The following is a 15,534-nucleotide window of genomic DNA, read 5'->3' on the forward strand; positions in this document are numbered from 1 at the left end:
ATGGTCATAAGCAAACTTGATAACCTGACAGATCCATCTGGAAATGGACTGGGAGGAGATCTCCTGCTGACCCTGCTTTATGGACAAGAAAAGCCGGGATCGAGTACCCCGCCCCCCCCCCCCCCCTTGGTTTTCTCAAGGTAAAACCTAAGTGCCCGACAGGGACAGAGCAGTTTATCCCGCTCCACAGAACCCATTGAGCCCTGCAAGGAAGGGATCTTGATAGGCTCAGGCAAGAAACCAGGAACCTGATTCTTAGCCAAAAAGGCAGGATCAGTGAGAAGGGTCACGGCAGAAAAGTTCCTAGCCCAACGGAGGCAAGAGGGGTGAGAGGACAAAGCATGGATCTCACTTCTCCTACGACCAGAAGCCAAGGCGATGAGGAACACCACCTTGAAAGTAAGAAACTTCAAGGTGGCCGACTCCAAAGGCTCATAAGGAGCACGCGTCAGAGAATCGAGCACCAGAGCCAGATTCCATTGAGGAGCCAACTGCCGTATTCTTGGTCTGTCCAACCCAAACCCCCTAATCAGGGCAGATAGAGAAGAGGATGAGCTCACCTCTGATCTACCCTGAAAGGAAAGCACACTGGCTATCGCCGTACGATAACCAGCAATTGTGCCCGGGGCAAGATTGCGATCTCTGAACAACCAAAGCAGAAAATCAGCAATCAGTTGTACAGATGCCTTGACCGGATCAACCTTCCTGCCGACACACCAATCACAGAAAATCTTCCATCTTGATTGGTAGACGGCAGAAGAGGAAGACCTAATCGATCGAGCGATGCGAGCTGACACGTCTCTAGAAAAGCCCGCCTGAGCGAGGCCTCCTGAGATAGCCTCCACGCGTGAAGTGCATCGTCCTGGACCGAGGCTGGCGAAGGAGATTCGTTCTGAGTGGGAGAATCAGAGGATCTTCCACCAGAAACGACAAAAGCTCCGGAAACCAAGGCTGCCTCGGCCACAGGGGTGCTATCAGGAGCAGGGAGCAATGATGCTTCCGAAACTTCTGCAACACCCTGCCCACCAAATTGAAGGGGGGGAATGCATAAGCATGCATCCCCTCCCAGTCCAGAGATAGAGCGTCCACGGCCCAAGCCCTCGGATCTGGAACCGGAGAGACAAACGTTGGCAACTGATTGTTCAGGGATGTGGCGAACAGATCTATGTGAGGTCTGTCCCACACCTGACAGACTCCCTCGAAAATCGAAGGATTCAGTTGCCATTCCGTCAACACCGGTTGGCGGCGCCTGGACAGAGTATCCGCCAACACATTCAATCTGCCCGGAAGATGCTTGACAAGGATAGTTAATTGCATCTCCTGGCACAGAAGAAGAACACGGATAGCGAGGGCACACAGGATGTGGGACCTGGTACCCCCCTGCCTCTCCAGATACGCGACAATTGTTGAGTTGTCCGTAGCCACACAAATCACCTTGGATTGCAAGATCCCCCGAAGAGACTTCAATGCCAATAGAACAGACCTCAACTCGAGCACGTTGATGTGCTCGGAGAGCTGTTCCCCAGACCACTCCCCCGACCGGCAATGCCCGTCGAGGTACGCCCCCCAACCCGTCATGGAAGCATCCGTGAACAGGGTCATAGTGGGAACGGGCTTGGACAAAGGAACCCCACGGAGAACGTTGTCCTGAAGGGTCCACCAACGGGCAAACTCCTTGACCGACTGGTCCAGAGGAATCCAAGCTTCCCAGTCCCTTGACGAAGGGACCCAATTGCCAAGAAGGAACATCTGGAGAGGTCTGATGTGAAGTCTCCCCAAGGGGACCACATCTGCCAGGGAGTTGAGAAATCCCAGGAAACTGAGAAACCAACGCACCTGGACCCGAGACCAGCCGATGAAAGTCAGGGCGAGATCCCTGGCTTTCTCGAACTTCCCCATTGGTGGAAGGGCAATGCCCTGAACCGTGTTGAAACGGTTTCCAAGGAAAACGAAATCCTGAGAAGGGGTCACCTCCGACTTCTCCCTGGATGGAATGAAACCGACCTTTAGGAAGAGTTTCAGGACCAATCGGGTGTCCTGCAACAAGGATCTCCTCACTAGGTGAAGCATGAGGGAATCGTCGAAATAGATGTGAACATCTATTCCCCGAGAATGCAGGAATCCCACGACCACCTGCAGCAGCTTGGTAAACACCAAAGGTGCAGTCGTGAGCCCGAATGGCATGGCCCGGAACTGAAAGACCTTCCCGTTGCAAGTGAACCGGAGGAACTTCCGTGCCGACTTCTTGATGGGGATGTGGAAGTAGGCATCCTTCAAATCTATTGAAGTGGCCCACATTCCATCTCTCACGGAGGCGATTATGCCCCGAGGAGTCTCCATCTTGAAGTGAGGAGAATCTACGTGCCTGTTGAAGGCACTTAGATCTATGATCGGGCGCCACGCCCCGGACTTTTTCCGTACCAGAAACATTCTGGAATAGAAGCCGGGGGTGCACTCCGCCAAAGGTACCTCCTCGACCGCGCCCTTGACAAGCATGGTCCTTACTTCCTCCTGGAGAGCCAAAGCCTTTCCTGGATCCCCGGGAGGAGGAAAAAAGATTGGCCTGGACGCTAACGGCGGATCCCGCAAAAGCGGAATGCCTAGCCCCTCCTTGACCACAGACAAGGCCCAGGCGTCCTCCGTGATCTCCCTCCACTCTGGGAGGAAGGCGGATAGACGTCCCCCCACAGGAAGATCTGGCCGTGGCAGATCGAGCCCTTGCCAAGCAAGAGAGTCGTCTGCCAAGCCTGATCCTAATCCTGCGAGAGACGGACCGGAATCTGAAACGGGAGGACTGCACTCCTCCCGTACAAACTCCTCGTCTGAAAGGACCAAGGAGGGTAGAAGAGAGTCAGGAACTCTTCTTCTTACCCCCAGGAGGGTTCTTCCCTTTCTTACCTTTCCCTTTGTTGCCCTTGAAGGAAGGCTTCGCCTTTGGCTGAGCAAAAGTTTGCGTAGCCGAAGGTTTTGCCTTCTTCTTAGGAGGCGCTGACCCCTGCGAGGTGCGGGCCTTCTCAGCCTGAATCCTCTTCACCAAAAGTGCTGAGGCGACTGAGTCCTCCTTCAAATCCTTCTGAACAGAAGGAAGGGACCCTCCAAAAAGAGTGGACCCAGAGAAGGGGGCAGTCAACAACCGGGAGCGGTAAGGTTCATCGACCGGGCGGTTTTTCAAAACTGAAAAACGCCTAGCCAACAAGACATTGACCAGCAAAGACACCTGCAAGGCTGCCAGAGCTCTCAATGCCCCGTTCAGGGCAGAGGTCATCCTGTCCTGGATGTCGGCCTGTTCTGTCTCGGAAATCCGACCCTCAGGCACATCGGAAACCCTATACAGACAAACTGTCAGAAAGTCTATATATGACAGAATCTGGATGGAAAGACGCAGCAGTCTCTCCATCTTGTGGTGCTCTTTAGATCCAAACACCACCTGATCCACTGACTTACCGGGCCAAGCCGCCAGCTCTCTCGATTCCAGTCTAGCTGGTTGAGAAACAAGCAGGCCATCATGTGTGGCATAGTCAGAGGGATGAACCTCAGACAGGTCACCAACACTGAGCTGCAACCCAGCAAACCCAGGCGTACGGGTTGAAGACGAATTCTTCTCCAGAACCCGTGACTGGGCAGTGGCCAGAGCTGAAGACACAATAGTGCCTTCTGGCAGAGAGCGGTCCGACTGGGCGGATGCTCTAGGAGCCACCAAGGAACCCAAAAGGGTGGTGGACTCCGGGATAGATGACGCAGAAGGAGGTGGGCAAACCTTCTCCCCGAGAATCCGGGAAACGTCGGCCCTAAGGGCCCGCATACCGGACAAGACGTGCTGGGCCTCAGCCTCAGCAGCCTCAGGGTCACCCTCATCCTGGGAATCCCCACCTAGAGGATCGTCATCAGACCAGCGTCTATGTCCGAGCACCCAGGAGAGAGATGAACGACATCCTCCTCATCTGCCATACCCGCGTCCTCACAGTCCATAGCCTCCACACTAGCGGGACATGAAGTCTCGACTGCATGGAACGGGCCAGCCATAGAAACCAATTCAGGAGAATCCTGAAGGGGCTCCACAAAACGGCGTTTAGGTGCAGATCGCCTAACAACCGTGGCTGCAGGCTTAGACTTAGAAGTCACAGCCCTGCCCTTGGACCCGGAGACAAACGAGTCCGCACGCGAGGCAGAAGTCCTAAAGGTGCGGCAAACCTTCTTAGGACCGGCCACAGTGGCCCCCGAAGAAGCAGAGCGCTGGAGGGGGTCAGCGGAACTGCCAAAACGTCTCCGTGAGGGGGAGACCAAACCCCAAGGGTTCCAAGCAGGAAAAGCCATAGGGTTAAAACCATATCCCTGAGGAAATGGAAAAGGTCCCGCGGGTTGGGAGTGACCCCAGAACTGGTCAAACTGACCCGCCTGAGACTGGGGCTGGCCACCCAGTCCGAAAGACATGGGTGGACCACCACTCCCACCAGGTGGAAACCCGGACATGTGCGGGCTAGGCCCGCAACTGCCGGGATGCTGACGATACCCAAAACCATCCGCAGGCTGGTTTGGGTGGCCCAAGGATGGTTGCCCGCAGGCAACCCTATACCCTGAACCAGAGGGAAACGGCGCCTGGAACCCAGTCGCCTGTCCAGCAAAACACTCCCGTGGGAGAACACCCCCTGGGAAACCCGAACCAGCACACTCCGGGCTGGACCTAATAGGACCAGGGCCGGGTAACTGGCCAGGATGAAAAGCCGGACCAGAATTGATGCAGGAATAAGACAGCTGCGCATCCCTTACCCCAGTGGAAGTGGACAATCCCGCAAGAAAATCCGTAACCCCTGGACCTGAACTCGGAGGAACAGGCCCTGCATCAAAACTGCCCCCATCGACAACACCACCTGGATTGCCGAGATCACTGACCAAACCAGTGACCGGCGGCTGAAATTCCCTACCCAAAGGCAAGCTCGAAAGCTTACGGGAATTGTCAGCCAATTCGACCCTGGGCAGAGTTAAACCAGGGTCGGGATGTCCCTCCCCTACTCCAGGGAGTTCCTGAATGGGAAGGACCACCCTCCCGTCACGAGAAGAACCCGATGACACGGGAGCTCCCGAGATAGGAACAACAGAGTTGACAACCGACTCAGAGCCGGGAGCAACATTCTTAACATACTTCCCTCTCTTGCCGGAAGATAAAGACGAATCCTTCCTACGGGAAGAAGAGGGTCGCCCAGGTGGTAGAGAAACCCCGTCATGAGGTTCGTCCTGATTAGTAACGCACGGCAAATCCTCATGACCGGAACGATCAAGGGAACATATCTCATTAGAATCCCGTTCTCCGTAGAGATAGGAACGCTCATGAGACGAACCCCGTCGTAGTCCCGAGCGAGACATACTACCTACTAGCACACGACGTTTGTATTCAAAAAACAACAAACACGTAAAAAACAAACTAAAACATACAACGTACGTAAACAAGAATGAACTTTACATGCAGTGTAAAACAGGAACGATGTCAAAAAAAACAACGAAAAACTGCTACAAACGGCCGAACAAAGACCGGCGATTTACAAACGACAGCGACTGCAAAACAATGGCGGACCACGTGGTACACCGCCCGCACACGTGGAATGTAAACACCGGCCGAAAACGGCACAAAACAAAAATATGTATATACAAAATGTATGTAACTCAACACAAAAGGGGAGATGGGCAAAAAGCAAACAAGCGTTGCCAAAATTTGACCAAATAGTCAAAACAAACAGCTAAATAACAATGTCGGGATATCCACAAACTATGAGCCGTCAGCTATCAGCAAGCGCCATAAAGGAAAGAGCATGGGAGATCACTCTGTTGCGTAATCATTAAGATACAGGTCACGTGACGGTAGGGAGGGCGGGATTTTTGAATCTTGTTTTTTGGGGATACAAAGATGGGTGTAAGTGGTGAATATGCATACTAAAGTTATGGTAATTATTACTGAAATGAAATACACTTTTCAAGTGCATGCAGCAGTGGTTGATTATGTATGTAAATATAGCACTATGGATGATATACATCCTGTCTGAACTAATGTTGCATCTAAAATGAAAGATTTGTCTACATAATGAATAATTCACGGCTACATTTTTGTTAAAAATACTGACACCACAGAAAGTTTGAAAATAACCTGAACAACTTTAGAACTGAAAATTATGGCTAATAGACTCTTTAACTGTTTTTTTTATTGTGCGAGTCAGACCGGTAGTGAACTTAGGTACGTCATAGTGCCGCCAGAGATGAACCTTCTCTGGTTTACCGATCAGACCATTGTGGATATACAGTATTTTCTTTTCATAAGTTCGTGTTTATTTCTTTCCAAAAGTTTTGTTTGTGTGTCGGTGATTTTTTCCAAAAAAGTTTTGTTTGTGTGTCAGAGATTTTTCGTTTAGGATGGTATGCAGCGGACAGTTTTCGTACTTATATATTTTCTGGTAAGTGGCTTATACGTTTTTTTTTCTATATTGCGTCATTGCCTTAAATGTTTTTATTATTCACCTTACAACTGAATTGCTTTTATTTATGTATTTTTCTAGTTATTTATTATTTATTTATTTATTTATTTGTAGTATGCATTATATCCGGAAAATAGGGTGAGGACAAAACCCGGAATGCACTCAGGCGTGAAGAGATTTTTCATAATATTTTGTATCTATTAGGACATATCTCCGTTATTACTGAATGGATTTTTGTTCGGACACCAGCAGTGAAAGGGTTGATTTATCCCCTTTAAACTGGTATAAGTAATATTTAACAGTATCAAAAATTAGAAGTGAAAGTGGTGGCCGGAATGAACCCATATGGAATAAAAATGTCAATATTTACAACTGTTTTCGTTAAAATAAATACCCATATCTCAAATATTACTGAACAGATTTTTGTTCGGGAACCACACAAAAACGGAGAATTTAGTACTCTTTCATATGATATAAACTGTTTGAATACATGTTCGATATTACTTTCAAAAGTGGTGGCCGGAATGAATTGATATGGTGTGAAAAAATAGCAAAATCGTCAAAGTTACATGCAAATTTCCATCTTTATTGGTCCATGGTGAATTTCAACTAGGTTCATTCCGGCCACCACTTTTGCACCGAATTTGTAATGAATATTAATAAAAGTTATATCAGCTTAAAGCCTATAAAATTATCTTGTCCAGAGTGTGTTCCGAACAGAAATCGGTTAAGTAATAAAAGAGTTATTGACCAATAAAGATGGAAATTTGCATGTAACTTTGACGATTTTGCTATTTTTTCACACCACATCAATTCATTCCGGCCACCACTTTTGAAAGTAATATCGAACATGTATTCAAACAGTTTATATCATGTGAAAGAGTACTAAATTCTCCGTTTTTGTGTGGTTCCCGAACAAAAATCTGTTCAGTAATATTTGAGATATGGGTATTTATTATAACGAAAACAGTTGTAAATATCGACATTTTTATTCCATATGGGTTCATTCCGGCCACCACTTTCACTTCTAATTTTTGATACTGTTAAATATAACTTATACCATTTTAAAAGGGATAAATCAACCCTTTTACTGCTGGTATCCGAACAAAAATCCATTCAGTAATAACGGAATTATGACCTAATAAACACAATAAACCAACAAAAATCTCTTCACGCCTGAGTGCATTCCGGGTTTTGTACTCGCCCCGGAAAATACAAACACGTAGAGATGTTTGACGCCACTGTAGAGATGATATAAGAATTAGGTACGGTGCATGAGTTGGTAATTGCATTAACCTTGGACAACTTTGTTATGATTTTTATCTTTGTTTTTTACTGTTTATGTCATGTTCGTGGTGGCGATTGCTTCGATAGTTCTGTCAGAGCTTCGGAGCAATAGTAACAATGAACGAGACCCCATGATTGTAAACATACTTTCTCTCTTTTCTATTCCTTTCTGTACTTTTCTGTTCTATCGAGTGATATACTCTATTACATTTGGGTGTTATGGTGATTGTACGAACTGTGGGATTATGATTTGTATATAGTTACCTATTTAATTATGGATGAATTAAACATTCTCTCGGCCAATTGTCAGGGACTGGGGGACCGGGTCAAACGTAAAGATATTTTTTCGTACTTAAGAGGGAAAAAAACATAACATTTATTGTATACAAGACACTCACTTTACTCAGGAAAATGAAAATACTATTCGTAACGAGTGGGGGTATGAATGCTATTTCAATTCTTTCAAATCGAATGCAAGAGGCGTTGCAATTTTTTTAACAATAATTTTGAATTTAAAGTGAAGAAAGAGAAAAAAGACTTGTCAGGAATTGTTTTAGCTATTGAGGTAGAAATTAAAGATATAAGTATTACACTCATTACACTATATATATGGTCCAAATTCTGATGAACCAGAGTTTTACAACCTGCTTACTGACACAATTGACAGTTTTGGAAATGATGAAGTAATTATCTGTGGTGACTTTAACTTGGTGATCAATCCTAATAAAGATTATGACAGCAGTTATAAGTCCATAAACAATCCAAAAGCAAGAGAAAAACTTTTAGAAATAATTCATAATCAAAACCTTATTGACATCTATAGAGAATATCACCCAGACCGTACTAGATATACATGGAGAAAGTCAAACCCATTGAAACAATCAAGACTAGATTTCTTTTTAATTTCAGATAATTTTCTAGCTAGCATACATGATTCAACCATAGAAAGTGGATATCGTTCAGATCACTCATTTCCAAAATTAACTGTGAAACTCCATGAATTAAAAAAAGGAAAGGGTCTTTGGAAGTTTAATAATTCCCTATTATATGATGCAGAGTATTCAGAGATTGTTGAAAATGTAATCAAAGTAACTAAATTACAATATTGTCTTCCTGTCTACAACTTGGCTAATGTTAATGATCTGTCCGATTCACTTTTGCAGTTGAATATAGATGATCAGTTATTTCTGGAAACTCTACTAATGAATATAAGAGGTAAAACTATATCATATGCTGCCTATAAGAAGAAATTACAAAATGAACAAGAAAATAAGCTTAGGGAATCTATAGAAGAACTTGAAAAACAAAATACAATTAATGTTACAGAGTTAGATAATAAGAAAAAAGAATTAGAAGATATTAGAATTAAGAAAATTAAAGGTAGCGTTGTAAGATTTAGGGCTCGTTGGGAAGAGGAAGGGGAAAAACCTACTAGTTACTTTTTTAGTCTTGAAAATAGAAATTTCATATAAAAAATTATTCCTAAATTACAGTGTGATGATGGGAGTTTTATTACAAAGCAAGAACACATTCTAGATGAAGTGAAATGTTTTTATGAAAAACTCTATGATTCTAAAAAAAATCTTGAAAATGTTGACCTTACTACTTTTCTTGACTTTGAAAACATACCTAAACTTAATCATTCTGACTCTGAAAAATTAGAAGGATTAATAACAACAAATGAAGCAAGTAAAATATTGGCAAACATGAAAAATAACAAAAGCCCAGGATCAGATGTTTTTACAGTTGAATTTTACAAACACTTTGAGAAAAACCTTTGTATCTTTGTTGTTCGGTCATTAAATTATGGATTTGTTAAAGGGGAACTGTCAATCACACAACGTCATGGTATTATTACTTGTATTCCTAAAAAAAATAAACTGCACCATTTTATAAAGAACTGGAGGCCAATTAATTTACTGAATATTGCATATAAGATAGCGTCCAGGGTAATAGCTAGCAGAATAACATCAGTACTCGATAAAATAATTAATAGGGATTCGATCAAACAGGATTTCTTGAAGGGCGATATATAGGTGAAAATACTAGACTATCATATGATGTTATGAGTTTTACAGAAAATAATAATATCCCTGGTATGGTTCTAACGGTAGATTTTGAAAAAGCTTTTGATTCAGTGTCTTGGAATTTCATAGAAAAGGTATTTAGCTTCTTTGGTTTTGGAAATGATATTTTGAATTGGATAAAACTGTTTCATAATAATGTAGGGGCATCTGTCAATCAAGGGGGAAATCTGTCTTCATTTTTTAATATCAAAAGAGGCTGTCGACAGGGTGACCCCATAGCACCATATATTTTTATTCTATGCGCTGAAATTCTGGCCATCAGATTTCGTAATAACAAGGAGATTAAGGGTATTAAAATTGATGGTACAAATGTGTTAGTTTCTCAGTATGCAGATGATACTTATCTGACACTAGATGGTACTGAACAGTCATTAAGAGAATCAATAAGTGAAGTAAATACTTTTGCGAAAATTTCTGGCTTAAAGATTAATATCGACAAAACTGAAATTGTATGGATTGGGAGTAAAAAATATAGTCGGGACCAATTTTTGCCAGAGTTAAATCTACAATGGGGAAAAAAGAAACGGATCCTGACCAAACTTCATATGTGGGTCCAGCATGGGAATACCTCGAACGAGTTCGTGTTTCAGGGTGTCAAGGTGCCAAGGTCAAGGTCACCGTTACTATTTATAGAAAATCTTTGTCAGCACTCTTGCAACTTCATTTCTGAACGGATCCTGACCAAACTTCATATGTGGGTCCAGCATGGGAATACCTCGAACGAGTTCGTGTTTCAGGGTGTCAAGTTCAAGGTCACCGTTACTATTTATAGAAAATCTTTGTCAGCGCTCTTGCGACTTCATTTTTGAACGGGTCCTGACCAAACTTCATATATTGGTCCAGCATGGGAATACCTCGAACGAGTTCATGTTTCAGGGTGCCAAGGTCAAGGATAAGGTCATGTCTATTGCAGTTCAGTGCAAATGACAACTGATGTTATTTCAATGTTCTGCAATAACCCCACCCCCCATTTTGTGTCAGAGTTCATGTGTTAGCATGCGAGGGGATTTGTATCGTTTGCGATGCCTTGTTAAAACTTGGAGTAGACGAAATCTAACTCCAATTGGAAAAGTACACTTGATAAAATCATCAATGATTTCCCAGTTCAATCACTTATTTATTTCCCTTCCAAATCCAGGTAAGAAAATATTGAAAACAATAAACACAATTATATATGAATTTTTATGGCACAGTAAAGTTGATAAAGTTAAAAGGGAGGTTATAGTTCAAGATTATGCTCAGGGTGGACTAAAAATGCTCAATGTTTGTAACTTTATTGACGCATTGAAGTTAAGTTGGATCAAGAGACTATATGTATCCCCTGGTAAATGGAAAATTATTTTGGAGAAATTAGTGAACATAAAAAGACTTAGATATTGGAGGTAACTTGATAAAGATTTGTCAAGAAAACTGTAATAATATTTTTTGGAAGGATGTTTTAGGTGCTTGGTATAGACTAGATAACTCTGATAATATGAAACTAGTAAAGGGGAAGTCACTCTTGCAAACACCTATTTGGTATAATAATAGTGTAACCATTGGTGGCAAACCAGTATTCTATCCCAGGTGGTATGAAAAAGGCATTTATATTTTAGGCGACTTCATTAAGGACCATAATACTAATACATTTTTTACATATGATGAATTTATACATAAATATAACATTAAAACAGACTTTTTGAAATATAATGGAATAGTAGAATCCATTAGAAAATGTCTACAAAATAATGTACAGGTAATTGTAGAAAACAAAGTAACTCGTCCTAACCTACCGGCCAACATTGCTATATTTCTTAAAAGGTTCTAAAGTATTTTATGATTTGTTAAACAATAAAAAAACTAGTCGCCAAAGGCAAAGAAAAATGGGGAGAAATCTTTAATTTTAATCAGGAGGACTGGTTGAGTGTGTACACACTGCCCTATCAAATTACTAAAAACTCCAAACTTCAGTGGTTACAGTTTAGAGTTTTCCACCATATTCTAACCACCAATTCCTTTCTTTTTAAAGTAAAACTTGTCGAATTCTGATAGTCCTCTTTGTAATCTTTGTAACTCTGAAAGAGAAACCATTGAACATTTATTTTGGGAATGTGATCAAGTTCAAATTCTTTTACAAAGTTTAGATTTGTTATTGGAAGGTCTTTTTATTCCTTTTACATTAAACAAACAAACAATACTTTTGGCAAGATTAATACTTATAGCCCTGCATTATACAAAATTAACAATCAAATAATTTTACTAATAAAGCAATATATTTACAGAACTGGATGTCTGCATAAGTCTCTCAACATCAATGCATTGATTTATTCTATACTTGATCACTATAAAATACAGAAATACATCTCTAACATTAAAGGGGAGGGAGCTAAAGAAAAATTTGTGAATGATTGGAGGAAGTGGGGAAAATTAATACAAATTTTACAATGACATGCTTACTATTGTACATGCATGTATATAATATATGACATCAAAAAGTACATGAAAATGTTAATTTTCGTCTGTGTGACTTTATTATAATATTGGTATTTGCTTTACTATTTACATGTATATATTATTACTATAACAACAATTATATCATTGGACAGTCTTGAGTAAATTGAGTTAATCTCAGAGTCTTAATTTCACCAGTCCCTGACAAATGCCGTCTGATGCTTCTATTTTCTAAAAAAAAGAAAAAAAATTATTTTTAAATTTAACTCACCATTCAGATAAATTTAATAATTACATGCTCTCTCTCTCTATCTCTCTATCTCTCTCTCTCTCTCTCTCTCTCTGGAGCCTGGTCAATGGTGCCGATGACTCAGTTGATGTGGCAAGAGTTGATATGACCAACACAGAAGCTGAGCCCTCGACAGGATTGATCAGGCTACCAGGAAACTGAATATGCATGTGTGTGTGGGATGGATGTATGTTTATCAGAATATGTATACAGGTATAGGAGTATGTATGATTTGTATGTATTTATGCTTGTAGTTAAATTGATGATGATTGATGATGATGAGTATATGATGATGATTATTATTATATGATGATGAGTATGATGATGATGATGATGATGATGACTATTATGATGATTATATTATGATAAGATTATGATGATGATGATGATGATGATGATGATGAAGTTTATGATGAAGATGATGATGATGAGGATGATGATGATGATAAGATTATGATGATGATGACTATGATGATGATGATATCATGATGAGATTATGATGATGAAGTTTATTATGATGATGACAGATGATGATAAGATTATGATGGTTATGAGTATGATGATAATGATTAGTATGATTATGATTATGATGATGATGATGATAATGAGATTATGATGATGACTATGATGATGAGGATGATTATGATGTTTATGATGATGATGATGGTGATGAGTATGTTGATGATGATGATTAGTAGGATGATTAGATTATGATGATGAAAAACATAGGTTATGATGACAGTGAAGATGATATTATGATTATGATGATAGCAAACCATACATATTGGAATCGATATGTGTTTGTGTGTGTGATTCTTATGTATTTATGTATTAAAAATATCTTTAAAAATAAAAAAATATATATAAAAAAATAACCTGAACCAATGATAAGTGTAGTACACATTTGAATAACCGTATTTTGTGAGTTGTGCCATATGTAAATTGTAAAAGGTGGTATGTATTATTTTACTGAAGGGTTTGTGGATATCAGTCGTATTTCTTGATTTTTCGTTCACACTGATTGGTTAGATCTGTGTCACGTGGTTATATTGACCTCAAGGGGAATTCCCGGCGTATATCACTTTGAAGCTTGAATGCTTGAAGTCCATCAGAGTCAAGAACGGAATTCGTCCTCGGTTTCTTAGGTCGATAGTTTTTCTTAGGTTGATATACTCATGTATCGACCTCGTCAAAATGCTATAATTGTATAGTATCAATTTTAGTCGGTCAATTTTTATCTTTAAATACCCAATTGTAAAAGGTCAAAGGAATGTCATTGGCCTTGGTCCACTTGTGAGATTGTTGAGCACATGATGCTACTTAACACAGATCAAGGTTCAGGCATCACAAGATATTATTTATTATCAACCTATATGGTTGAGATAAGTGACAGAGAAAATATGCGCAGTCAAAAACTGACACATGTAGTACACATACACACACATATATATATATATATTCATGTATAATTATGTAAGTACTGGATATATATACTGTATTAAGGTATATTTGTATTATATATAGTATAACTATTTGACAACAGGCAAATTCTTTTTACACAGATTTTGTCAATCGAGTTTAGTAGGTAAAATATTACCCTTTTTGACCTATATTTTAGATTTATATACTATGTTCAGGGACCACTATATTACAATGTTACAATTATAGGAATTTTAACTTCCACGAATATGTTCCGAAAACGGAAACGCAAAATGTTGACCCAATGAATTTAATGCGCTCCATATATATGACTGTGTGCCAAATTCAATCCTTTGTGTTCTATACTTTAGATTCACACACTGTATTCAGGGACCATGAAATATTCTAAAATACTAATCTTAGGAAGATATCCAAAAACGTATAATCTGATATTAGGAAGACAGATTTGTACAAGAAATATTCCTTCAGCACGGACACATTTATAACTAAATTCAATTAGTGACATATACAGTTTTTGTATAGTTAACGCAATATACAACTATTTCAATATCATGTTTTGTATCTATATATGATCTTTATAGTGACGAGATAAATATTACTTGTTGTAATGGTTTTTGCTGGTTATTCATCATATAACTGATGTACAGATGATTCTATATGATGCTAGTATTTAAAGATTTGTCAGGTTATATGTATTTAACGGCTATTTCTTCATTATAGATCATCAGAAATTCTGCAGAAAATCCACCATCACAACAGATTCTGATGACAAGCTCCATCAGAGGCAACATAAACTGGAACTGGACGTTAAGAGTTTGATATTGCAGAACCAACTTCATGCATTGAAAATAAAAAAAGTGAACATGAATATCAAAATAATCAATAAAATGAATTAATTTGATATTTTTGTGGTTGTGTTTTCAATCTTAAGAATAAGCAGGCACTTACATCTTAAAATATATTCAAAACCATCAGTTCAGTCAGAATATGGTTTCTGGGCAGACATGATTTCTGTATGTCAATCAATAAGTCACAATATGGTTTCTCTAGGTCCTTCCATCAGGTCAGACAATAGGTACCAGGCCTGGCCATGAGTGATATTTTTGTTAAGCATATATCTCCTGTATTATGATATGCATAAAAATGAAAATAATAAATATACACTATAATTGATACATTCATTATGAAGTAGTACATACAGGCTTCACATTTGTTAAAACTGAAATAAATAAATTGGTTCCGCATTTAAAATTTCCGGATTTTACGGAAGTGTCTTTACACATGCGAAAAACGGTGACTCATAATCAAGGTAAGACTGCAGGAAAACTTCATGTACAACATATGTCAAAACAAGATTAATTCTGTCTTTGGGATAGATATAAGATATTTAATTTCAAATAGGTCTCAGAAGAAGAAAAAAATGTGTAGAGAATTGGTTCATTTTGGGTCAAATATAATATTTCACAATTTTTAAGTTATTTTTAATTTGTTGCCATGGTATTGACAGGTCTGAAAAACATAACAAAAAATTAACCTATCC

General features: G+C 40.3%; 1 long non-coding RNA gene across 1 annotated transcript; it reads left to right on the forward strand.

The window, feature by feature from the left end:
• The first annotated feature begins 7,681 nt into the window (after positions 1-7,681).
• Positions 7,682-14,895, forward strand: LOC117337099. Its single transcript, XR_004534754.1, has 2 exons — positions 7,682-7,726; positions 14,715-14,895. It is a non-coding gene; the product is annotated as an uncharacterized LOC117337099 (long non-coding RNA).
• The last annotated feature ends 639 nt before the right edge of the window (positions 14,896-15,534 follow it).

The sequence above is a fragment of the Pecten maximus genome, chromosome 11 (genome assembly GCF_902652985.1).
Source record: "Pecten maximus chromosome 11, xPecMax1.1, whole genome shotgun sequence".
Classification (NCBI taxonomy): Eukaryota; Metazoa; Mollusca; class Bivalvia; order Pectinida; family Pectinidae; genus Pecten; species Pecten maximus.